The sequence below is a fragment of the Pongo abelii genome, chromosome 6 (assembly GCF_028885655.2).
Source record: "Pongo abelii isolate AG06213 chromosome 6, NHGRI_mPonAbe1-v2.0_pri, whole genome shotgun sequence".
Taxonomy (NCBI): Eukaryota; Metazoa; Chordata; class Mammalia; order Primates; family Hominidae; genus Pongo; species Pongo abelii.
Genome location: NC_071991.2, coordinates 67,945,218 through 67,971,306, shown reverse-complemented (window position 1 = coordinate 67,971,306; position 26,089 = coordinate 67,945,218). Strand labels below are relative to the sequence as shown.

Below are 26,089 nucleotides of genomic sequence, written 5' to 3'. Positions count from 1 at the left end.
TCTATGTTAACTAGACGTCCTCTCATTACTTGGGGATACTGGGATAATCAATTTCCTATTTAAAAAAAGGATAGTTTTTAAATCATTGATTTTATAAGAAAAGATTTGGTTTAATATCTAACCCAAATGATAATATATACATTTTTGGCCTTATAAAAAAAGTTTAATTGTGCATTGAGGGATTTTTATAAAATCACTTTTCAGCCAACTACAAAAAATTATTCTTTTTGATGTTCAATATATCAAAACACTGACTTGTGGGAACCTTTTCAAGCTGTATCTACTTTTAAGATAACAGCATTCAATTTTGAAAATTATCTTGAGCTCAAATTATACCAGGATTGGTCTGTACCTTTTGTGTCTTCAGTCAAGAATCAACCATTTCTTCAAGAAACTGATGCCTTTACTGGGGAATGATATCAGAGACCAAAATGTCAGTCTAAGTATACTCATTGATACTGGGGGTAAAATTACATCTAAGCCATATCAATGGATATAGCAAGAAAATAAATATGTTTTTTAATCATAAATTCATTAGTAGATTTTGAATTCAATACTAACAATAAAATACTTTTATATCACTTCTTTGGTTTTGTAATTGTACCTCTTTTCTCCTGAACATTGAAAATCTTGTTATCTAATAGTTAATAACATTTATTGGCTTCTGTGCTTGTCCTGAGCCTGTTTTCCCTCACATCAAATAGGGGAAGATACCCTTCCTTTAGTGTATCACCTTTGCAGGCTCCCATGTCAGCCAATAGCAGTCACTGGTGGGATTGGGAAGTAGGACAAAGGAAGAAGCCAGAGTATTTCTACCTTTTCTGTCTGTCATGGAAGATGCTTCTGGATATGACTGCTTCTCATCTGGGGTTTCAGTTCTCCAGGATAGGCTGACCTGAGCTCCAGCTGCAAACAGGTGATCTGGTCCTCTAGGCTCTGAAACCCATCTTTACGTTTCTTGCTCCTTTAACCTAGATTAGAGAGGCTTCCTGTGTCTCTGAGATCTGGGTGGCCTCATTATCTCCTCTTGGCTTCTTAGTTATTCCATTACCTATGTAGCTTATTCTCTAAATTACATTCCCTTTTGAAAAAGAGAGTTTTATTGTCCTGGTTGGACCTTGATGATAGAGCTTTATAATATTCTTCAAATAAAATAGTTATTAAATAAACACTCCTAATAGTAAAACTACTAAAGAAAGTTTAAAATGCCTTTGTCATTTTTTTCCCTATAGAATGCATCCCTAAAGACATAGTCAAAGATGTATGCTCCAAAGTTACTTTAAATATTCTTTCTCTTTGTGATTATGTTAACAATTTATATACAGTAATGTATATTTGCTTTAGTGTGTTTCTAATTTGTAGGGATTCCTTTTTCTTTTTTATCTTTTTTAAAAAAATTAGAGCCATGCATTTACATGGTACGAAAGTCAAAACTAAAATGTATACATTGGTGCCTCTCCTGATTTTTAAATGTATACATAGATGCCTCTCCTGTCTTTCTCACTTAATTTCCCCTCCCTGCTCTTTATAATTAACCATTTTTATTAGCTTTTTGTTCATCCTTCCAATACTGTTCTTTTTGCAATATACACATTTCCTTTATTTCTTGTATAAAAGATAGTATGACAAATACACTATTGTGTAAATACTATTTCATTAAATAATATTATCCCAAAGAATCTCCCCAGAGCAGTACATAAAGATGGTCCTCATTCTTTTATGCTGCTGCATATTACTCTGTTAAATGAATGTGACATAATTAATTCAGGCTATTCTATATTGTTAAATTCTTGTGTTATTTCCCACTTTTGCTACAAAATAATAGCAAAATGAACAACTTTGTTCTTATGCCATTTTAGATTTCTATGGGTGTGTTTATAAGATAGATTCCTAGAAGCAGGATTGCTGGTTCAAAGTGTAAATGCATGTGGACTCTGGTTAGATTTGGCAAATTCTCCTCCACAGGGCTTGTACCTTACTGGAATCCTACCAACAATGCATGCAACTGGCTATTTTTCTAGTCTCACCAACAAGGCCTACTGCTGTTTGTTTGTTTGTTTGTTTGCCATTCTGCTGGGTGATAAATGATACCTCAGTGTATTTCTTTTGTTATGTTTGAAGTTGAACATAATATCACATGTATAAAGGTCATCTGTTATTTTTCTGCAACTTATCTGTTCATATGCTTTAACATTCTTGAAAAAAAAATAATGGGAAAAAACACTGGCCTAGAAGTTAGAAGATCAGGCTCTATCATAATTTTTCAATTCACTAGTCGTGGTTTTCAAGCAGATCATAAACTTTCTCTGAGCCTTGGTTTCTATCAGTCAAGGGGTTCTGACAATAAAATAAATATAGTATATTAATATTATTTTGGAATTTGCAATATATTATATATTCACTACTTCTTTATCACTCAAAAATTTATATTTCACATTTGATTCAATATTTTTTCCTCTCCTCTCTCTTAACCTTTGGAGTCTATGTCCTGTAGCTTATAATCATCTTAACATTTGGAAAGAAACCTTTCATGATTTTCAAATGTCCCACTTCTACTGATGATAGTGAGGTAGAAAGTGTGTCTCCTACATAAAAATTCAACAACCAGAAATTCATTTTAATTTCTAATATTATGTTTTTTTATTTATTTGGAATAAAACGGAGAGATTTCACAGACTGGAACATATTTGCTATGCTAAAACCTGAAGACTGGTGCAAAAATGCCAGAGGAAGATGATAAATAACAGTCCTAATCTTGATTAGACAAATACCAGAAGCACTGAACTGCCTCTTCCTGAAGTTTCCATGGGTCTGGGCAGTGGCTAGAGTGCTTTGCCATTGCTGGATGCGTCCTCAGTCAGAGTCCAAAGTTCCTTTTGATTGTTGTTTCAGGAATCTTCCTTAAAAAAATAAGAATTATAAGGGAAATGGTAAAAATTCACTTCTCTTAGAATATTAGCTTTTTTGACACTGTTAATTGGCAAAATTTGTTGAAGGAGAAATGACAGCTGTTTAAATAACCAGACTGCATTCATTTTAATTATTGCTTTTGGCAGGGTTCAAAGAGTTTAATCTTTCCTAAATCCCTCGGTAATATCTGCTCTCTAGAAAGTTCAGTTACCCTGGACAAGATCTTCATCAGCTACTTGCTATGCACTGGCGATGTTACTTGATGTGGTTAAGTTAGTTGAAAGGGTAATTACTAGACAAAGAAATGTGAGATATATGCTAATCTAAGTTCTCAAACTGAGCTTCTTAACAAATATTTAGATCATTTACCTTATTTTTATTTATATTTGCTGATACACATCAAATATCTCATCATAATTTCCTCATTTGCCCTCTGTAGATCTAGATTTTTTTAAAGCAAAATGTAACAAACAAAAGTAAACTGACTAAATAGGTAGACTGATATCTTTCAGTCTGAATCTATAAATATGTAGTATTGTCCTGTACTAATGTGTTTTTAAGTTTTTTAACCTATAGAATTTTGCAGAACTGTATTTTTGTATACTTTCAACTTAAAAATACTACATAAAAGGAAAGCCAAAGTTTTAAATTTGACAATCATTTGGTAAAAATAACCAGAGAAGCCTTAATTTCTCAAACTTCCATCCAAATTATTTTCATAACAATTGTGTTAAATGCTTATTGTGATGTTTTGATTTCTTTACTCAGGAACATCTCCACTTAAATTCAATGTTCTGAAAGACATATATGATGTTTCTTATAAGATTAATAAGATGAAGGAAAAGGACAGGAAAAACTTAAGAGTCAATTATGTAATTTGCATTTTTAGAGACGTGATTGCAAACCTTAACTAAAAAAACAAGTCTTAGATTAGATTAACTGAATATTCATTTAATGGCAGAAAACCAGAACTTTTTTAAAAAAAGGTTTCATGTTTGCAGGTCAGGCGGAAGCCTGTGTTTTTATTTTTATACTCAAATTCTCTGACTTTGTCAACATGAATATAATAACTAAAAGAGAGATGTGCCCTTATGATGAGTCAAGAGGCACAATAGTTTACAGTTAGTTCCTTTTTATTTGGACTAATGGCTATAGGTGGTTTATTTGGCTAAACATGATACTGAATCATTGGTAAAAACATTCCATTGGGTATATAATTAGTGGGCACATGAGAGAGTAGCATAGGAAATATATAATTAATTGTATACATTATACTAAAATACAAATGCGTATAAAAGAAGTTGACTCCATATCTTGAAAGAATTTTAGAGATTTAAGGAACTCCCACAACAACAAATGTTACTAACATAGTAGTATATTTGAATATTGTGATTTAGAAATGACTTTGTTTATCTATTTTTTTTTAAGATGGAGTATCATTCTATCACCCAGGCTGGAGTGTAGTGGTATGATCATAGCTCACTGCAGCCTTGAATTCCAGGGCTCAAGCCATCCTCCTGCCTCAGCCTTCCAAGTGGCTAGGACTACAGGCACCTGCCACCGTGCCCAGCTAATGTTTTGTTTGTTTGTTTTTAGAGATGGGGTCTTGTTTCATTGCCCAGTCTGGTCTTGAACTCCTGGACTCAAGCAATGCTCCTGCCTCTGCTGATATTACAGACATTAGTAACTGTGCCCTGCCAGAAATGACTTTTAATAGAGTGATAATTTGAATTATTTTTCAAATATTCATTATTTCAGCATTTTCCAAACTATTAGCTGTGATACATGGATGCATGATGAAATTTACAATCTTTATCTTTATTAAAACTCCTGGACTTTTCCGTTAGCCCTTTGGTACTTTCAATTCTACTGCTCAACCAAACAATTGATCAAGTATTTACTAGTACCTACTATAAATAGACTCAGTACTTTGCCACATGCTAAGGATGGGACTTACATATGTATAACAAATAGTTGCCAAATTCAAGGAATTTACAAGTGTTTAAGAAACAGAAAATAAATTGATATGAAAAATTAGAGATCAAAACAAGGTAGGCACCATGAATTCTAAGATGTTTCAAAGGAGAAAACAGTTTGCCTTACATTTGCCTACAGTTTGCAAAATCATCTAGCAACACAGTACACTGTAGAGTTTCAATTGTTTACCCTCATGATCCCATGGCTGACTGGGAGCTGCGGGCCACTACTGCTTCCCAGCACCTTGAGAGAGTATCGTACTGCATGTGGCTAGCCTTGGAAGAGATCAAAGTTCAAAGTACAGTTTCTACTTACTGCATATCACTTTTGCACCATTGCATAGTCAAAAAATCTTAAGTTGAACCATCATAAGTTGGGGACCATCTGTTATCTACATACAAAAGAGTGAAGTTGAATTTCTACCTGATACCAAATATGCAAATCAACTCAAAATGGAGCAAATACCTAAATGTAAAAGCTAAAACTACAAAACACTTAAAAGAAAATAAAAGGGTAAATCTTTGTGACCTGGGACTAGGCAATGGTTACTGTGATATAATACCAAAAGCATGAGAAACAAAAAATAGATAAGCTGGAATTCATCAAAGGTAAAAACTTCTGTTTCAAAGGACACTGTCAAGAACATGAAGGACAACCCACAGAAGTGGAGAAAATTTTTGCAAATTATATTTTATAAGAGATTTGTCTCCAGAATATATCAAGAACACTTCCTATTCAATAATTTAATAAAAAGATGAGCCAACTTTAAAAAATATACAAAGTGGGGGTGGAGCCAAGATGGCCGAATAGGAACAGCTACAGTCTACAGCTCCCAGCATGAGCCACATAGAAGACAGGTGATTTCTGCATTTCCAACTGAGGTACCGGGTTCATCTCACTGGGGAGTGTTGGAAAGTGAGTGCAGGACAGTGGGTGCAGCGCACTGAGCATGAGCCGAAGCAGGGCGAGGCATCGCCTCACCTGGGAAGTGCAAGGGGTCAGGATATTCCCTTTCCTAGTCAAAGAAAGGGGTAACAGATGGCACCTGGAAAATCAGTTCACTCCCACCCTAATACTGTGCTTTTCCAACAGTCTTAGCAAATGACACACCAAGAGATTATATCCCGTGCCTGGCTCAGAGGGTCCTACGCCCACGGGGCCTCGCTCATTGCTAGCACAGCAGTCTGAGATCAAACTGCAAGGTGGCAGCGAGGCTGGGGCAGGGGCGCCCGCCATTGCCAAGGCTTGAGTAGGTAAACGAAGTGGCTAGGAAGCTCGAACTGGGTGGAACCCACCACAGCTCAAGGAGGCCTGCCTGCCTCTGTAGACTCCACCTCTGGGGGCAGGGCATAGACAAAGAAAAGGCAGCAGAAACCTCTGCAGACTTAAATGTCCCTGTCTGACAGCTTTGAAGAGAGTAGTGGTTCTCCCAGCACACAGCTTGAGATCTGAGAACAGACAGACTGCCTCCTCAAGTGGGTCCCTGACCCCCGAGTAGCCTAACTGGGAGGCACCCCCCAGTAGGGTCCAGACTGACACCTCACACGGCTGGGTACTCCTCTGAGACAAAACTTCCAGAGGAACGATCAGGCAGCAACACTTGCTGTTCACCAATATCTGCTGTTCTGCAGCCTCTGCTGCTGATACCCAGGCAAACAGGTCTGGAGTGGACCTCTAGCAAACTCCAACAGACCTGCAGCTGAGGGTCCTGACTGTTAGAAGGAAAACTAACAAACAGAAAGGACATCCACATCTGTATGTCACCATCATCAAAGACCAAAGGTAGATAAAACCACAAAGATGGGGAAAACACAGAGCAGAAAAACTGAAAATTCTAAAAATCAGAGTGCCTCTCCTCCTCCAAAGGAATGCAGCTCCTCACCAGCAACAGAACAAAGCTGGATGGAGAATGACTTTGACAAGTGGAGAGAAGAAGGCTTCAGACGATCAAACTACTCCGAGCTAAAGGAGGAACTTCGAACCCATCACAAAGAAGTTAAAAACCTTGAAAAAAAATTAGATGAATGGCTAACTAGAATAACCAATGCAGAGATGTCCTTAAAGGACCTGATGGAGCTGAAAACCACGGCATGAGAACTATGTTACAAATGCACAGGCCTCAGTAGCCGATTCGATCAACTGGAAGAAAGGGTATCAGTGATGGAAGATCAAATGAATGAAATGAAGCAAGAAGAGAGTTTAGAGAGAAAAGAATAAAAAGAAATGAACAAAGCCTCCAAGAAATATGGGACTATGTGAAAAGACCAAATCTACGTCTGATTGGTGTACCTGAAAGTGACAGGGAGAATGGAACCAAGTTGGAAAACACTCTGCAGGATATTATCCAGGAGAACTTCCCCAATCTAGCAAGGCAGGCCAACATTCAGATTCAGGAAATACAGAGAACGCCACAAAGATACTCCTCGAGAAGAGCAACTCCAAGACACATAATTGTCAGATTCACCAAAGTTGAAATGAAGGAAAATATGTTAAGGGCAGCCAGAGAGAAAGGTCGGGTTACCCACAAAGGGAAGCCCATCGGACTAACAGCTGATCTCTCGGCAGAAACTCTACAAGCCAGAAGAGAGTGGGGGCCAATATTCAACATTCTTAAAGAAAAGAATTTTCAACCCAGAATTTCATATCCAGCCAAACTAAGCTTCATAAGTGAAGGAGAAATAAAATACTTTACAGACAAGCAAATGCTGAGAGATTTTGTCACCACCAGGCCCGCCCTAAAAGAGCTCCTGAAGGAAGCACTAAACATGGAAAGGAACAACTGGTACCAGCCACTGCAAAATCATGCCAAATTGTAAAGACCATCGAGGCTAGGAAGAAACTGCATCAACTAATGAGCAAAATAACCAGTTAACATCATAATGACAAGATCAAATTCACACATAACAATATTAACCTTAAATGTAAATGGGCTAAATGCGCCAATTAAAAGACATAGACTGACAAATTGGATAAAGAGTCAAGAACCATCAGTGTGCTGTATTCAGGAAACCCATCTCACGTGCAGAGACACACATAGGCTCAAAATAAAGGGATGGAGGAAGATCTACCAAGCAAATGGAAAACAAAAAAAGGCAGGGGTTGCAATCCTAGTCTCGGATAAAACAGACTTTAAACCAACAAAGATCAAAAGAGACAAAGAAGGCCATTACATAATGGTAAAGGGATCAATTCAACAAGAAGAGCTAACTATCCTAAATATATATGCACCAATACAGGAGCACCCAGATTCATAAAGCAAGTCCTTAGAGACCTACAAAGAGACTTAGGCTCCTATACACTAATAATGGGAGACTTTAACACCCCACTGTCAACATTAGACAGATCAACGAGACAGAAAGTCAACAAGGATATCCAGGAATTGAACTCAGCTCTGCACCAAGTGGACCTAATAGACATCTACAGAACTGTCTACTCCAAATCAAAAGAATATACATTCTTTTCAGCACCACACCACACCTATCCCAAAATTGACCACATAGTTGGAAGTAAAGCAATCCTCAGCAAATGTAAAAGAAGAGAAAATATAACAAACTGTCTCTTAGACACAGTGCAATCAAACTAGAACGCAGGATTAAGAAACTCACGCAAAACCGCTCAACTACATGGAAACTAACAACCTGCTCCTGAATGACTGTTGGGTACATAACGAAATGAAGGCAGAAATAAAGATGTTCTTTGAAACCGATGAGAACAATGACACAACATACCAGAATCTCTGGGACACATGCAAAGCAGTGTGTAGAGGGAAATTTATAGCACTAAATGCCCACAAAAGAAAGCAGGAAAGATCTAAAATTGACACCCTACCATCACAATTAAAAGAACTAGAGAAGCAAGAGCAAACACATTCAAAAGTTAGCAGAAGGCAAGAAATAACTAAGATCAGAGCAGAACTGAAGGAAATAGAGACACAAAAAACCCTTCAAAAAAATCAATGAATCCAGGAGCTGGTTTTTTGAAAAGATCAACAAAATTGATAGACCACTAGCAAGACTAATAAAGAAGAAAAGAGAGAAGAATCAAACAGACGCAATAAAAAATGACAAAGGGCACATCACTACTGATCCCACAGAAATACAAACTACCATCAGAGAATACTATAAACACCTCTACGCAAATAAACTAGAAAATCTAGAAGAAATGGATAAATTCCTCGACACATACACCCTCCCAAGACTAAACCAGGAAGAAGTTGAATCTCTGAACAGAACAATAACAGGCTCTGAAATTGAGGCAATAATTAATAGCTTACCAACCAAAAAAAGTCCAGGACCAGATGGATTCACAGCCAAATTCTACCAGAGGTACAAGGAGGAGCTGGTACCATTTCTTCTGAAACGATTCCAATCATTAGAAAAAGAGGGAATCCTCCCTAACTCATTTTATGAGGCCAGCATCATCCTGATACCAAAGCCTGGTAGAGACACAACAAAAAAAGAGAATTTTAGACCAATATCCCTGATGAACATCGATGCAAAAATCCTCAATAAAATACTGGCAAAACAAATCCAGCAGCACATCAAAAAGCTTATCCACCATGACCAAGTGGGCTTCATCCCTGGGATGCAAGGCTGGTTCAACATATGCAAATCAATAAACGTAATCCAGCATATAAACAGAACCAATGACAAAAACCACATGATTATGTCAATAGATGCAGAAAAGGCCTTTGACAAAATTCAACATCCCTTCATGCTAAAAACTCTCAATAAATTAGGTATTGATGGGACGTATCTCAAAATAATAAGAGCTATCTATGACAAACCCACAGCCAATATCATACTGAATGGGCAAAAACTGGAAGCATTCCCTTTGAAAACTGGCACAAGACAGGGATGCCCTCCCTCACCACTGCTGTTCAACGTAGCGTTGGAAGTTCTGGCCAGGGCAATCAGGCAGGAGAAGGAAACAAAGGGTATTCAATTAGGAAAAGAGGAAGTCAAATTGTCCCTGTTTGCAGATGACATGATTGTATATCTAGAAAACCCCATTGTCTCAGCCCAAAATCTCCTTAAGCTGATAAGCAACTTCAGCGAAGTCTCAGGATACAAAATCAATGTGCAAAAATCACAAGCATTCTTATACACCAATAACAGACAAACAGAGAGCCAAATCATGAGTGAACTCCCATTCACAATTGCTTCAAAGAGAATAAAATACCTAGGAATCCAACTTACAAGGGATGTGAAGGACCTCTTCAAGGACAACTACAAAACACTGCTCAATGAAATAAAAGTGGATACAAACAAATGGAAGAACATTCCATGCTCATGGGTAGGAAGAATCAATATTGTGAAAATGGCCATACTGCCCAAGGTAATTTATAGATTGAATGCCATCCCCATCAAGCTACCAATGACTTTCTTCACAGAATTGGAAAAAACTACTTTAAAGTTCACATGGAACCAAAAAAGAGCCCACATTGCCAAGTTAATCCTAAGTCAAAAGAACAAAGCTGGAGGCATCACACTACCTGACTTCAAACTATACTAGAAGGCTACAGTTACAAAACAGCATGGTACTGGTACCAAAACAGAGATATAGATCAATGGAACAGAACAGAGCCCTCAGAAATAATGCTGCATATCTACAATCATCTGATCTTTGACAAACCTGACAAAAACAAGCAATGGGGAAATGATTCCCCGTTTAGTAAATGGTGTTGGGAAAACTGGCTAGCCATATGTAGAAAGCTGAAACTGGAGCCCTTCCTTACACCTTCTACAAAAATTAATTCAAGATGGATTAAAGACTTAAATGTTAGACCTAAAACCATAAAAACCCTAGAAGAAAACCTAGGCAATACCATTCAGGGCATAGGCATGGGCAAGGACTTCATGACTAAAACACCAAAAACAATGGCAACAAAAGCCAAAATTGACAAATGGGATCTAATTAAACTAAAGAGCTTCTGCACAGCAAAAGAAACTACCATCAGAGTGAACAGACAACCTACAGAATGGGAGAAAATTTTTGCAATCTACTCATCTGACAAAGGGCTAATATCCAGAATCTGCAATGAACTCCAACAAATTTACAAGAAAAGAACAAACAATCCCATCAAAAAGTGGGCGAAAGATATGAACAGACATTTCTCAAAAGAAGACATTTATGCAGCCAAAAGGCACATGAAAAAATGCTCATCATCACAAGCCATCAGAGAAATGCAAATCAAAACCACAATGAGATACCATCTCACACCAGTTAGAATGGCAATCATTAAAAAGTCAGGAAACAACAGGTGCTGGAGAGGATGTGGAGAAATAGGAACACTTTTACACTGTTGGTGGGACTGTTAACTAGTTCAACCATTGTGGAAGTCAGTGTGGCGATTCCTCAGGGATCTAGAACTAGAAATACCATTTGACCCAGCAATCCCATTACTGGGTATATACCCAAAGGATTATAAGTCATGCTGCTATAAAGACACGGGCACACATATGTTTATTGCAGCACTATTCACAATAGCAAATACTTGGAACCAACCCAAATGTCCAACAATGATAGACTCGGTTAAGAAAATGTGGCACATATACACCATGGAATACTATGCAGCCATAAAAAATGATGAGTTCATGTCCTTTGTAGGGACATGGATGAAGCTGGAAGCCATAATTCTCAGCAAACTATTGCAAGGACAAAAAACCAAACACCACCTGTTCTCACTTATAGGTGGGAATTGAACAATGAGTACATATGGACACAGGAAGGGGAACATCACACACCGGGGCCTGTTGTGGGGTGGGGGAGCGGGGAGGGATAGCATTAGGAGATATATCTAATGTTAAATGTCGAGTTAATGGGTGCAGCACACCAACATGGCACACGTATACATATGTAACTAACCTGCACATCGTGCACATTTACCCCTAAAACTTAAAGTATAATAAAAAAATTACATTTATAAAAGATGAAAATAATATTAAATCCATAGATTAAATTCAGTTTTACTCAAAAAGAAGAAAAGGAAATGAATGGACTGTAAACACCCAAGTTCCTGAACAAGAAATATAAATATTCACATTGTTCACGTTAACAAATAAATGTAATAAAAGCTCAAAATAAATATTTTCCAATAGAAAAAAAAGTACAAAAGATCTGAATAAGCATTTATATATCTAAATGCTTATTTATCTTCTAAACAAGATATATGTGTGGTAAATACATGAAAAGTTGCTCAACATCATTAGCTATCAGGAAATGCAAATCAAAACCACAATGAGCTACCAGTTCATACCCACTAAGATGCTATAATATGAGAGATAATTACAAGTGTTGATAAGGAAGTAGAGAAACTGGATCTCTCATAAACTATTGGTGAGAATGTAAAATGGTACAGACACTTTGGAAAACAGTTTGGCAGTTCCTCAAAATATTAAACATAGACCCAGAATACATATGTTTCAAGATAACTGAAAACATATGTCCATACACCAATATGTTCATGAATATTCTTAGCAACATTATTTGTAATAATTCAAAAGTATAAACAACTGCATTATCCATCACCTGACAAATGGATGAAGAAAGCATGGTATATGCAAACAATGAAATATTATTCAGCCATTAAAAAAGAGTACTGGTATATGCTATGGCATGGATAAACCTTGAAAATACTATGCTAAGTGAAAGAAGGCAGTCAGAAGACTATATATTGATATGAAATGTCCAAAATAGGCAAATCCATAGCGACAAAAAGTACATAATAATTGCTTAGGACTGGGACTTGGGTTGGGGGTTGGTGGGAAATGTGTAGCTATACCCTGTATCTATTAGCAAATAGATACAAGAGTTCTTCTTTGAGTGATAAAAACATTCCAAAGTTGATGGTGTTAACAGTTGCACAACTCTGTGAATATATCAAAAACCAAGGAATTATATGCTTTATATGAGTTATATTTTAATGCTGATTTTATAAATTAGTATGATTATAACCGGGAAGTTTAAATAGTACCTTCAGCCCATATGGATTCCATAAATACAAAAATAATACCATTTTATTAAAAACAAGGTAGGAAGTCCTAAGAAAGAGAATTTTAGACTTTGAGAGAAATTTAGAAAATATCTAGTCTTATTTCCTAAGTGCCCCCATTTTTTAGAAAAGCAACTTTAACAACAGGGTGGTGGTTAAGTCTATGGATTCTTGGGGTGACAGACAATGGGTCTCCATCACTTGATGAGTCTCCATCACTTGATGACTGAGTCATTCTGGGAAAGGCATATGAACTCGCAGCCTCAATGTTCCTATTTACAAGAAGGGGGAGAAGGCAGAATATCATTTATAGTGTAGTTATTGTAGGATTACATGAGATACACACACACACATGCTAGCACAAGGCCTGAAATATAAAGAGTGCTCAATGAAAGTTAGCTAATATTATAAAAGTGTCTTCCTCTACCTCAAGTTACGTATGTAGTGGAGCTGGGATAGAAAAAAAATTTGGTTCTCTTCTATTCTCTTTCCGTTGTACCATTATACCAAAGGTTGAAAAATACTAAATTATTCTACCCAGAAAGAATGTGAACAGCTCTGTTGCCAAATCACTTTAGAATAATTGATGTTCTATGATTTTCAGAGTCAACAGACAGAATGAAGGTGGTCTTAAGGTTTTAAAATGGTCTTGTGGTACTTCTGTCACATCTAGAAGTATAGTTTTGCTAAGACAGTACTTATACCCTAGCCCTGGGGATCATTTTTCTTTCCTCTGAATTCTCACTCTTGTTTGACACTCAATCTATTACATGTGTTAATCTGATAAGATGACATAACATGACATCTGCATGTCTTAGGTAATCAAATCTGAAAAACAACTTTAGGAAGCAACTAGCTTTCAGTATTTATCCACAGCTTATCCTCTGAGAGAAATAGAGAATAATAGCTGCAAATATTTCTTAGAGTTTTGATGACATTCTGCATGGTTATAAGGAATTGGCTCCTCTCATACATATGTTTTTGAGGTTACATGATTAATTTGATTATTTACCTTGGCAAATGTTATCATAGTAGCATTTTGATTAGCAGCAAATAAGTTATTTCTACAGAGGTGCCATGTGAAATTATCTAGGTGATATTACACAGTAGGTAGGTATTAGGAACATTTTATAAGTGTGCACTTATGCACTGCTGATTAGATTACCTTTTGATGCAACTGTTCTGATGGGGATTTTCGCAAAAGATCTCAAAAGCCTTCAACCTTTCACTCACCATTTCCACTGCCAAGGATCTGACTAACAAAAATCACGAAATATATGCCCAAATATTTGTTTATTAAAAGTTGACCAAAAGATTATATAAAATCATGACATCTTGAAAACAACTCAAATGTTCCATCATGATGACTTAGGAAATAAAATTAAACATGTCCATGGTTTGTATTTAAAAGATTGTTTATAATACCTTATGTGAAGATTTTACATAATATGTAAAATACTGTAATGGGTTTCAGAATAATATTCATAATAGGGTTGCAATATTTTTAAAATAACTCTGAATACATTCTATGTGTGCATATATGTGAATACATATATGCATTAAACTTTATCATTTGGACTTGATTTGCAAAGCATCATTAGTTTTTTTACTCAACCTCAATAATTCCTTTAGACATGTAAGCTCTGCAAATCTACGGACTTTGCAGCAGAATGCCTTTCTTTAGAAACCACTGCTATCAGAATAGGAACTGTGAAAACAGATGAGAATGCTCTCATACAGTTATTTTATGGTCTATCAGTATTAATGAATTGTATTCAATTCAACCTCAGTTTTTAGACTCTGAAAATGTAGATACCATGAATGTTTATGCAAGAGTTTTTTAATGAGTATTTTCAGTGAGAGCTATTATTGTGTTAATTGAATATAGAAATCCTTTATATTAATCCTTGTAAAATATAATGATTTTTAAAACACAGTAGAAAAAGTGGAAGGTCTTGTCTGCCTGATGTGCTCCCAATGTGATGTGCTATATTTGAAAGAGATCCAGATGTTATCAAGGCTCTTTTCTTAGTATTCTTCTGCCTGTCATCCACTGCTAGGCCTTAAGGCTTGGCAATCTTTTAACATCTTGCAGAATTATAGGACATATATCAGACTGCATATGTACTAGATATGACAGACAGTGATCATTCTCTAAGTCTTGTATATCTTTCTTGTTTCTGTTTTGAGCAAAATGTCCAGTACCACTGGGAATGCCTATTTAATTGTTGCTAAGAGAACAAGAAAATTTATCTTCTTTGGATCTAACCATCTGAGCCAACTCTATTTTTTCCTAACCACTTTATTGAGGTGCAGTTGACATATGAAAAGCTGTGTATATTTAAGGTATACAACTTGGTGAGTTTGGGAATAAGTATACAGCCATAAAACCATTACCATATTCTATGCCATCAACATATCCATCACTTCCAAAGGTTTCCTCTCATTTTACTTCTTATTATTTTTGTGATAAGAATACTTAGTATAAGAGTTAACATTTTAGCAAATTTTCAGTATACAATAGAGTATTGTTAACTGTAAGTGCTATGGTGTACAGTAGCTCTCCAGTACTTACTCATCTTGTAAAACTAGAGCTTTGTAACTTTTGACTAACATCTCCCTGTTCCCTACCCACAACCATCCCATGACAACCACCATTCTATTCTCTGCTTCCATAAGACTATTTTAAATTTGCCATAAAATTGGTATCATATAACATTTGTCCTGCTCCTGGCTTGTTTCACTTAGCACAATGTCCACCACATTCATCTATGTTGTCACAAATGGCACAATTTGCTTCCTTTTCAAGGCTGAATAATATTCCATTGTGTAGGTACATATATATGTATATACCACATTTTCTTTATCTATTTCTGTAAATGGACATTTAGGTCACTTCTGTGCCTTGTCTATTGTGGACAGTAGAATTAAAATCAGAATCTTGAAGAGATTATTACCACTCCCATGTTCATTGTAGAACTATTTGTAATAGCCAGCTCTATTCTTTTTCCAAAAGAAAGCTGAACTCATGTGAATACATAATACAAAAACTGGAAAGTATAATAATTATACAAAGAAATAGAGAAGCTGCTAAAAAATCGAGATTTAGTCAGTGCTTTTATCATCTCATTGGTAAATTCCTTCAGTATGATGGTGAGGTGCCTTATGTTACCATGTTCTTGCACAATCAAAACAGTGACAGTGGTCAACAATGCCCACATACACTGAACTGATGGCATGCATTCCACTATCAGGTAGCTCTTCCTCTAAATATTACTCTAACCCTACCCATGGCTTCTCCCCATAACCTCTGCCACTCTGAGGTCAAAGTAATTCCTAGTAGGCTGTTTCACAGAAACTATTTTGACAAGTGCTTAAAAAAACCCATATATATATATATATCTCCTGATACACACATATATATATATCTCCTGATATATATGTATCTCTCCTGATATATATATATATCTCTCCTGATATATATATATCTCCTGATGTATATATATATCTCCTGATATATATATATCTCTCTCCTGATATATATATATATATCTCTCTCCTGATATATATATATATATCTCCTGATATATATATATGTATCTCTCTCCTGATATATATATATATATATCTCTCTCCTGATATATATATATATATCTCTCCTGATATATATATATCTCTCTCCTGATATATATATATATATCTCTCCTGATATATATATATATCTCTCTCCTGATATATATATATATATATCTCCTGATATATATATCTCTCTCTCCTGATATATATACATATATATCTCCTGATATATATGTATATATATCTCCTGATATATATGTATATATATCTCCTGATATATATATATATATCTCTCCTGATATATATATATATATCTCTCCTGATATATATATATATCTCTCCTGATATATATATATAATCTCTCCTGATATATATATATATATATCTCTCCTGATATATATATATATCTCTCTCCTGATATATATATATATATATCTCTCTCCTGATATATATATATATATATCTCTCTCCTGATATATATATATATATATATATCTCTCTCCTGATACATATATATATATCTCCTGATATATATATGGAGATATATATATGGCGATATATATATATGGAGAGATATATATGGAGATAAATATATAATCCCTTTCCATATATATATCCACATATATATATCCACATATATATATATCCACATATATATATCCACATATATATATATCCACATATATATATCCACATATATATATATCCACATATATATATATCCACATATATATATATCCACATATATATATATCCACATATATATATATCCACATATATATATATCCACATATATATATCCACATATATATATATCCACATATATATATATATATATATCCACATATATATATATATATCCACATATATATATATATATATCAGGAACACCTTGCCAGCAAATTATTAAACTGAATGTTTCTTGATTTTTTTTAAAAAATATTTTCCTTCCCCAGAAAGAGAGTTGTATCAAGCAATAAAATGGCTATTTTCTTTTCAAATAATTTACATTGATTATTTGAAACATCTTTAAAATTCACATTAAATATCCTAAGAGTTGATGGTGGTTTTATTTTAACAGAAAGATTAATGATTCAGCCAAAGTTCGACGTTATGTATAACTCAGAACTCTTCATAGCAACTTTCAAATAAGACTATCAGAACTTCTTGCATGGATTGGCACAGGACTCTGGGATAAATTATCCTGGTAAGAATTTTGAGACTTACTACTCTGGACAAGAAAGATAAACTACAGAGGATGCTGGTTTCCTCCCCAAACTGAACACTATAGATGCTTCATAAGAGAGAGAGGAGAAAGATGGGTCCATTGAACTAATATGACAACTGGATTTCTGCGGGGAAGAAAGGCAGACGTAGTTTGTTATGAAGGAGACAAGCAGCCTGCAGGAGAGACAGGGATCAGGTAACACAGTGGTAGTGAGGCCGGCAGAGGAGGTTTTAATTCTTTAGTTTGATTTTTTGGTGAGAGAGAATAGCAGCATCCTACATGGCCACCTATTGTCCAAGGAATAACCTCAGTACAGTCCTAACAAGAGTAAGGAGCTGACAGAAACAAGTCCGACAAGGGAATACTAAATTATCCCTACTTCTCCTCTTCTTGTCCCTGCAATTGCTCCAGGAACTAGTAGGTTATCTCCACCATCTTCTAAGATGATTATTTTAGAATTACCTGATGAATTTAATGGCAATTCCTAAGGGACGTCATTTTCCTGGTAGCATGTAGTAGCAATGTCTGAGGCATTCACAAAAACTGTAATAAGCCTCAAAGGAAGCTTTAATACTTTCCCAAAGGCACAATATCACATTGTCTGTATTTTCTATGGTAGAGGAAAACTTGAAATTAATAAAAAGTAGCCAGAAAAAGAAACTTTTTGTTCTTAAAACTAATACGCTTTCCTCTGTCTGATATGTTTATTTTTATTGAGTATAATTTGTTCATATCCAACCATTAATTTTCATGACTCTATGATACCTGGATAATATTGCATAAGAATATACTAATATACATGAGAATGAAGTAGTTTAAGAAACCCTCTTCCAAAGAGCCTCAAGTAACTTTAAAAATAGAAGTTTTTATTCAGAACAATAATGCAATCATTTATTAAACAGCTATTATGCTTAATTTGTTTCTTATGTATTTTGTGTCTAATTCTTAAAAACAACTTCTCACATTCAGAGTTAAGTAACCTGCTCAATGTCACGTGGTTAGTAGAGGTTGAGTCAGGATTTGAGCTAAGTTTTGCAAGATCATGAAGTTCACTCTGTTTATAGCAATAACCATTCAAGCTGAAGATAAATATTGTCTAGAAGTGGATTTGTAAAGAATTATGTATGTCTGGTTGAAAATCATGTTAAGAACGTTAGTATTCTTGTATTTTTACAACTATACAATTCATTCATGAAACAATTTTTATTGAATGTTTACCATATGGAAGACATCACAGAAAATATTTACTGATAAAAAAATGAAAAGCTGCAATCTTTAAGATTTCAAATTTAACAAACAGCTATCTACAAATAACAGAAATGAATCTCCTCAGGAGTCATCTTGAAATTATGCTAAAATGCAATTTTCCTTTGAAACTGGAAAATCCACTAAATGAGACAACATTTGGTAATTGGTATTCTTCAGCAACTAGTAGGCTGCATAGTGGGGAAATGAAAATAGTAAAACCATGAAAGAATAGAGGGGAAAAAGGCTTATCAACTAAACCATCAATGTAAATGGCTCTTCTACCTTTTTACTGATGATATGTAATGTACTAGGCATGGTACAATTTGCACTCTTTAAAAGTCATTTCTAAACAAAAACCTTAGAGACTTTATCTTTCCTAGTAAACACTTATGATTATAGGTGGGGATAAGAGACAAAATTGTTTATCAAAGAATAGTCTTTTTACACAGACAGATGAATAAGAAGTTTCCTCTCATTGAACTTTGAATCAAACAAGTAGCTTAAATGTAAAGGGTTTAATTACAAACATTAATTCCAATACAGTCTCGGCCATTTTAGCATATACAGTTTCAAAGATAAAAACCTTCTAATTCAAAACTATTATATATAAAATAAAGCAAATATTTTCTCATTCATTTCAAATATGGATGTTTGCTTAAGTTTTTGGTCTAAGTAATATTAAATGGTATACTAACTCATCTACTGTAAACACTAAATATTTTAAACTATTTGATCTTGAAATAATATAAAACAATATTTATAGTTGGAGATTTTATTTTCCTCATAATGTGAGAACAAGTAATTCTTTTGATCATTATATGCCATGTTTTCTTTACTAATTTAGAGATTTCTTCATTTATCTTTAGATTTACGTTTCTATTTCACAATTGGTTAATTGTAATACAGACTAGTTTATGTGTATATACTCTTGATTATGTTTTCAATTGTATTTATCATTTATCAAAGATTATTTTTCATTGGTCATGTGTCAAAATATTTCTGACAAGAGACAGAGAATGGAAATATAAGGGTGTAATGAAGGGAATTTTTATGACCAGAAATACAAATCCATGAACCAAAAAATGATTCATATGTGTCTGTGATCTTTGAGAATTAGGCTTCTCTTCTTATTCAAAGATAAAACCTATACCAATAAAATATTCTTACAGAAAATGTAGATTTAAAGCACTTTACTCTGAACTCTGCACAAAGAATATGCTCTAAAATGTTGAGCAACTGACTGAGATATAATTACATTTGACGTATTAAACCTCTCTAGGAATTTTCATTATGATCTTTCCTTTGGGCAAATTGAGCAAGTCTGACCTTTGGCACATTCGAGTTTGAATCTTATGTCATAACACATTATTTGAAAACAAACTAAAAATACAATAGAAACATTTCATCTCATGATGTCTACATGAAATGACATAAAATAGTTAAAACTCAATTATCCATAAATAAGCATTTCAGCTTTCCACCACCAAAACTGGAATACAAAAACTGGTTTTGAATAATTATTTGTTATGATGGCCTCTCAACTGCCTTCCCACTTTTGAGCCTAGAAGGCAGGTCATACTCCTTAACATTGCATCATAAAAGTCAGCTTCAGATAGCAACAACATTGAAGGACATTGTTTGAGACCCCTCAGCCACCAGTCCATTTGATCTTAAGCTGTTTTCACCCTCTGGTTCTGCTTTCTTAACTTGACATCCAGCGCGTATCCCTCTGTTTTGTCTTTCTGTTACGGATTTGTTGCTTTTTTTCCACTCTTCTGGCATTTGGGCATTATAGCCTCTGTCTTAAACCACCCCTTTAGTCTTAGCTTCTCTTACTGTTTTTAGGGGGTTATGCTCCTCTACTTCTAAGCCCTGCAGAATAGCATTCCTTCTTTGGTTTCCAGAAAAGTCATCACCATGACCATCATCATTATAACTAATGTGCTGTCTCATGTAATACTCATAACAACCTGATGAAGCAGGTACTATTATTTCCCCATTTTGCCTTGGTCAGCTGTAACTACATTTGAATGGCTGAAAACGTCTCATCGCAAGGATCTTTCTGGGCATAATGCCTTTGCCAGTGCTTGGAGACCTTGATAACATTCTTGGGTGTCTGGCTGTTACTTTCCACTGCTTGCTACATGACAGATGTGAACTTAAAGTGTTCTAATAATAAAATCAACTTGGCTAGTGCAGGCTAAAATTTGGGGCTTAGGATAAGCCCAATTCAAGGCAGTGTTTCTAAACTCTAAAGGCAATCTTGGTCATCAGCTGCTACTCTGTTTCCATCAGTATATGTGACCTCACTAAAACCATCTATCTTCAAACTAGGTATAGACTTAGAGACAGTAAAACCAGGAACTTTTAACAAAAGGGTACCCTCCCCACCCCAACTAGTATTGTAGGTACCTGCCAATTTTGACAGCAACAAGTCAGGTTGGGTTGGGTAGTCCCTGAACAGAGCATGAATACATGTTATTTTTAGTTCTTAGAATACTATAATCAGTCCAGGAGCTGGGTGAACCACTGACCTTTCCTAAAGAGTTAAATTTAGTGAGGAAAATTAGGAAAAGAGGGAAAAGGAGTGAAATTCGAAGTACAGCTAAGGAAACTTAAGAGTCACTACATATCCTTGTTTGTCCCAGGGGGTATTCCAATCCAGAACTGTTACTAACATTTCTAATAGTTATGATTAGTTGACAAGCAACCAGGGTCATAGAAGTTGGCCTGGAAATGGTGCAATGCAAGCTATCCCAAGTATTTTCCATAATTTTATTTCTTTGCTCAGATTTTCTATGTTTTAATTTGTTTTAAGAGGATTTGTAATTGATTTTTGGTGTGTTTTATGACAGCTGCTTTAAAATCTTTGTCACATATTCCAACATCTAATTTATCTTGTTATTGGCACCAGTTGATTGTCTTTTCTCATTCAGATTATAGCTTGCCTGGTTCTTGATGAATGATTTTCTATTACATCCTGGACATTTTAGTTCTTATGTTAGGAGACACTTGATCCTATTTATATCTTCTGTTTTAGCAGGCAGTTGCCCTGTTTAGGTTCTGCTTGTCAGGTCTGTCCTACTTCTATTGGCTTTAGTTCCAGTGAAAGTTTAGTTTTCTGAGCTCTTGCAATGTTATTCTGGTTGAATGGTTCTTCATTTTTCGCATGCTATTGGGCTTACTGCTCAATCAATGTTCTGGTGCCGTCTGTGGAAGTGGAAGGTACTTCCTTGGGCTACCTACTGTCATTGGGCAACCTGGGGAAGGCCACTGAGGAACAGAGAAAAGCGAAGATATGCCATCTTGTTCCAGAATTGGGATCCAGCCCAGGTCATCAATCATCCCTCTAAGCGTTCTTGAGAGTCTTGATGGCCAAATGAACAAGGATGTTGTCCAGAAAACACTCAGGTAGAAGAACATCTAGATGACAACTTTCAATAGAGTATTATACTCCTTTTCTTAAAGTCAGCCTTCTATTTCTCAGTCTTACCTTGTGCTTTCTGTAAGGCTCCAGCTTTGTGAAAACCCAGGCTCCATGGAGTTGGATTGGGTAGAAATTCCAAGCAGTAACTCCACTGAGGCCTTAGAATTCCTGGCACAGATAAGCTCTCTACTTTCTTCTCTTTGAAGAAAATGTTTACCCCATAGAGGAAGTAGAGGGTGTTTTTTATTATTTACACCTGTCTACACACCACTCAAAAACTACTTAGTATTCCAGATGCTTATTCAAAGATCCTTCTATTCCCCAATTATAGCTCAGCATGATTTTTCTTCATTTCCTGGCCCTAATCCAGCACTTGACTCAATTGTGCTATTTCTGCCTTAGCTTTCTCAGTATGTCCTGGCATCTTTTTAGTGAGTGTGACTCCTTCTGTAGCTCCAGGTGTCTCAACTTACTGCTCTAACAGCTTTGGCCAGGCAAGGTCCAAGTTGCTGATATAAGTTTACAGCTCCTCACGCTAGTTCTGATTTCCTCTGCAGCAAGTCAAATGGTGCTGATACTTCGGATCTTACAGAAGTGGTGCAGTATAAATCTTGCTTCAAAATAAAATTCCTCTTATACTTCTGTCCCTGTCAATTCATGCTTATCCTTTATTCCTAGTGATAGGGTTTCTCAAAGACTTGGGTCCATAGCTTTGCAAGTACCCTGGCAAAGAAACAGTGGGTGGAATGAGCAATTTATCTCATACTTCTTGGTTGATAGGCCTGTTGCAGAACTTCAGTAGTGATTGGCTAAGAGGCAGGTTAATTTTTTTTTTTAATTTCAATAGCTTTTGTAATACTAGCGGTTTTTGGTTACATGAATGAATTGTATAGTGGTGAAGTCTGGGCTTTTAGTCTACCCATCAACTTGAATAGTGTACACTGTGCCCAACAGGTAATTTTTAAGAAACAGACATTGCAGCAGATATTTATTGGTCCCATTGAGAGGTATTGGGACAATGCGAGAAAAAAAAAAAACACATCTTAATCTTTTTACCAGCTAATCCTGACATCAGAGTTTGGGAGACTTTGTTATTGTTGTTCTTTCTTGAACAAATAACTCTTTAATTTATGTGCATCAGACTTATGGCACAATGACCTTTTGCTTCTTTATCCAATAAGGAATTTTGAGCACACTCTTTTCTACATGGCATTATAAGGCACACATATGCGATGTTTATTTACTATGTTACATTTTCTAGTGATGCATTTATTTTAGATTTTTATCTAACAATTATCATAAGGTGCAAAATGGAAGATCTTTAACAAAAAGTTATAAACAACTACCATATGCCAGGGACTGTGCAAAATGCTGGAAATACAATGTTTTTTTTTGGAAATATGAATCTGGATCCCAGGAATTATGCAGTATAAAAAAAGAAAAAATACAGGCACACAGGATGAAACAGACAAAATATAGCATTATAAAGGCAACATCATAAATATGAACAGGCGTAGAGGTCCTACATAAGAACTGCTTTTAAGTCAGTGAAGACTCAAGACAGCAGGTGATATTTGAATTTTGTGTTGAGGATAAATAGGAATCAATCACATAGGAAGAGAGGGAAGACATTTCAGGCTTATCAAAGCCTATGCACCAAGTCACAGAGGTGTGGAAAAATAATACGAATTCAAAGCTACAAGTGACTAACTCTATGATGCTCAAGTATAAAGAAGAACAATGAGATGAGGCCATCAAGTGCTTTGCATCCCATAAGGAGCTTGGATTTTCTGTTCTAAAAAACAGGAGACCTATAATAAATTTTAAGGTAGAAAGAGATGACAAGATCAGACTTGCATTTTAGAAAAATCAGTGTGTATTACACATAATACTTAATACTTTTTAATAGTAAATTTAAATTTATAATCTTATTCAACCATATTGCCTCTTCAAAGAGAAGAGCTATAATATATAAATTTAAGCATAAAAAAATCAGGCATGCCATACCTCTCAGACAAGGCTTTATGTAAGAACAGCTGAGAGCTTCCTTCTGCCCTCATGAAACCATAAAGAGAAAATGTGTTATCTTAACAGGGAAAACTTTCTTTTTACATTTTCTAGGAAGAATCACAGCCAAATGAAAACAGTATATTCCCGGAATGCCTTTAACTGTCTTGTCGTACCAGGACTTCTTGCTGAGAGAGTTCCTGCCCCCTGTAAACACAGAACATGCTTGTCTGTGCTGTTAACTTATATCCTGTATATGTCTTCCTGACAACTATCCGTACAAGCGGCTTTCATTCCCTGTTTCCAGATGAGAATTGAACTCAATGCACATATTGAAAGGAAAGAAACCTAGGTTTTATATATGGAAATATCCACTCATGATTGGTGCCTTCTTATGGATACTTAATGGTATTGATATTTTTATGTTGCTTGATAAAGATGATTGTCAAAAGAGATCCACACAGACAGTGGCTATAAGAGTGAAGGTGCACAGGTCCCTCTGTAGTAGTCAGTCTCTCCCCTACTCCCCGTCTCATCTCCCTCCCCTGCCACAAGGACCCAGAGAAGCAGGCAGGCTGGAAGTGTGATGATGGTATCTTACCCTGGCTTTGAGGTTGACACAGATTTCACAGGCCACTTCTATCACTGCAAAAGCACATTGGTCTGGAGTTTATGAAGAAAATACAATTTCTGTTGGCATGTTAGGTACATTATATAAAATGCCCCGCATAAAGAAAGCAGTGCAGTTAAAAGCAAATGAAAGATAAAAAGAGTAACAACGTGGTTTCTCAGTATTTCATGGTACCGGTAGATATGGCCTTCACAGACAAACCTAAATCTTTCTTATGTAACTGACATTTAGTCCGTTAGCCATTTTTAATAAAAGAGTAGAGAAGTTACTCTACTGTGGCTTTTGCTGGTACTTTTTATAGCCGTCGTGTGGTAGGAAGTAGGCCCCAAGTTCCCTTGGCAACAAGTAGAGTAGAAGCGATACACAGAAAACTGAATCATCGGTGAATCATCTGAGGATTTCTGTTTGCAATCCTTGGAAATAATTTACCGATTGTTTTTTATTTGTGCAATGTTTGCTGACTCTGAGTGAACACCTCAGAAAGTGTAACATCTTTGGTCAATTTGGTCAATCATTTAAGAAACATTCTGGATGCTCCAAGTAGACCTTAAGATTGATATCCAAACAAAACAAACCTCTGCTTGCTTTAAGATGACACTCACTCCTCATCTGAGGAGCAACAGATAGGTGAGGCAAGGTATTGGCAATGGGGAAGTCCCCTTTCTACAAAGAAATCTGATGTCCCCAGAAAAATGTTTCATGACATTGTCACATTGAAAATGTTAGTCACAACAAATTTTCAGACACCTAAAAAGAGAACAAATATGGTCTCATACATTTTCTCTCTCTCACTCTGTCTGAGACTTATGTTCATCAGTTACTCAATTCCCCCTATTTTTTTTTTTTTTACAAATACATCTCTTATATAATCCCTTTATCTCCACAATTGTTGCTTCTACCTTATATCAAGGTTTACCATTTCATTTATCTTGGCTCAGATTGTCCTTTACTTCATTGGATGTACAAGGAGAAAGAAAAAACCTCCCCTAAAAATGCTTTCTGGCCAGGTGTGGTAGCTCAAACCTGTAATCCCAGCACTTTGGGAGGCTGAGGTGGGTGGATCACCTGAGGTCAGAAGCTTGAGACCAGTGT

At 35.6% G+C, this 26,089-nt stretch overlaps 1 long non-coding RNA gene across 1 annotated transcript in view; it reads right to left on the bottom strand.

Annotated features, from left to right (window-relative positions):
• Positions 1–2,611: 2,611 nt before the first annotated feature.
• The window catches only part of LOC129060376 (uncharacterized), an 85,757-nt gene continuing 62,279 nt past the window's right edge, over positions 2,612–26,089 (bottom strand). Inside the window, exon 3 of the long non-coding RNA XR_010140866.1 lies at positions 2,612–2,900. This is a non-coding gene — a long non-coding RNA (uncharacterized LOC129060376). The remainder of the gene's footprint in view (positions 2,901–26,089) is intronic.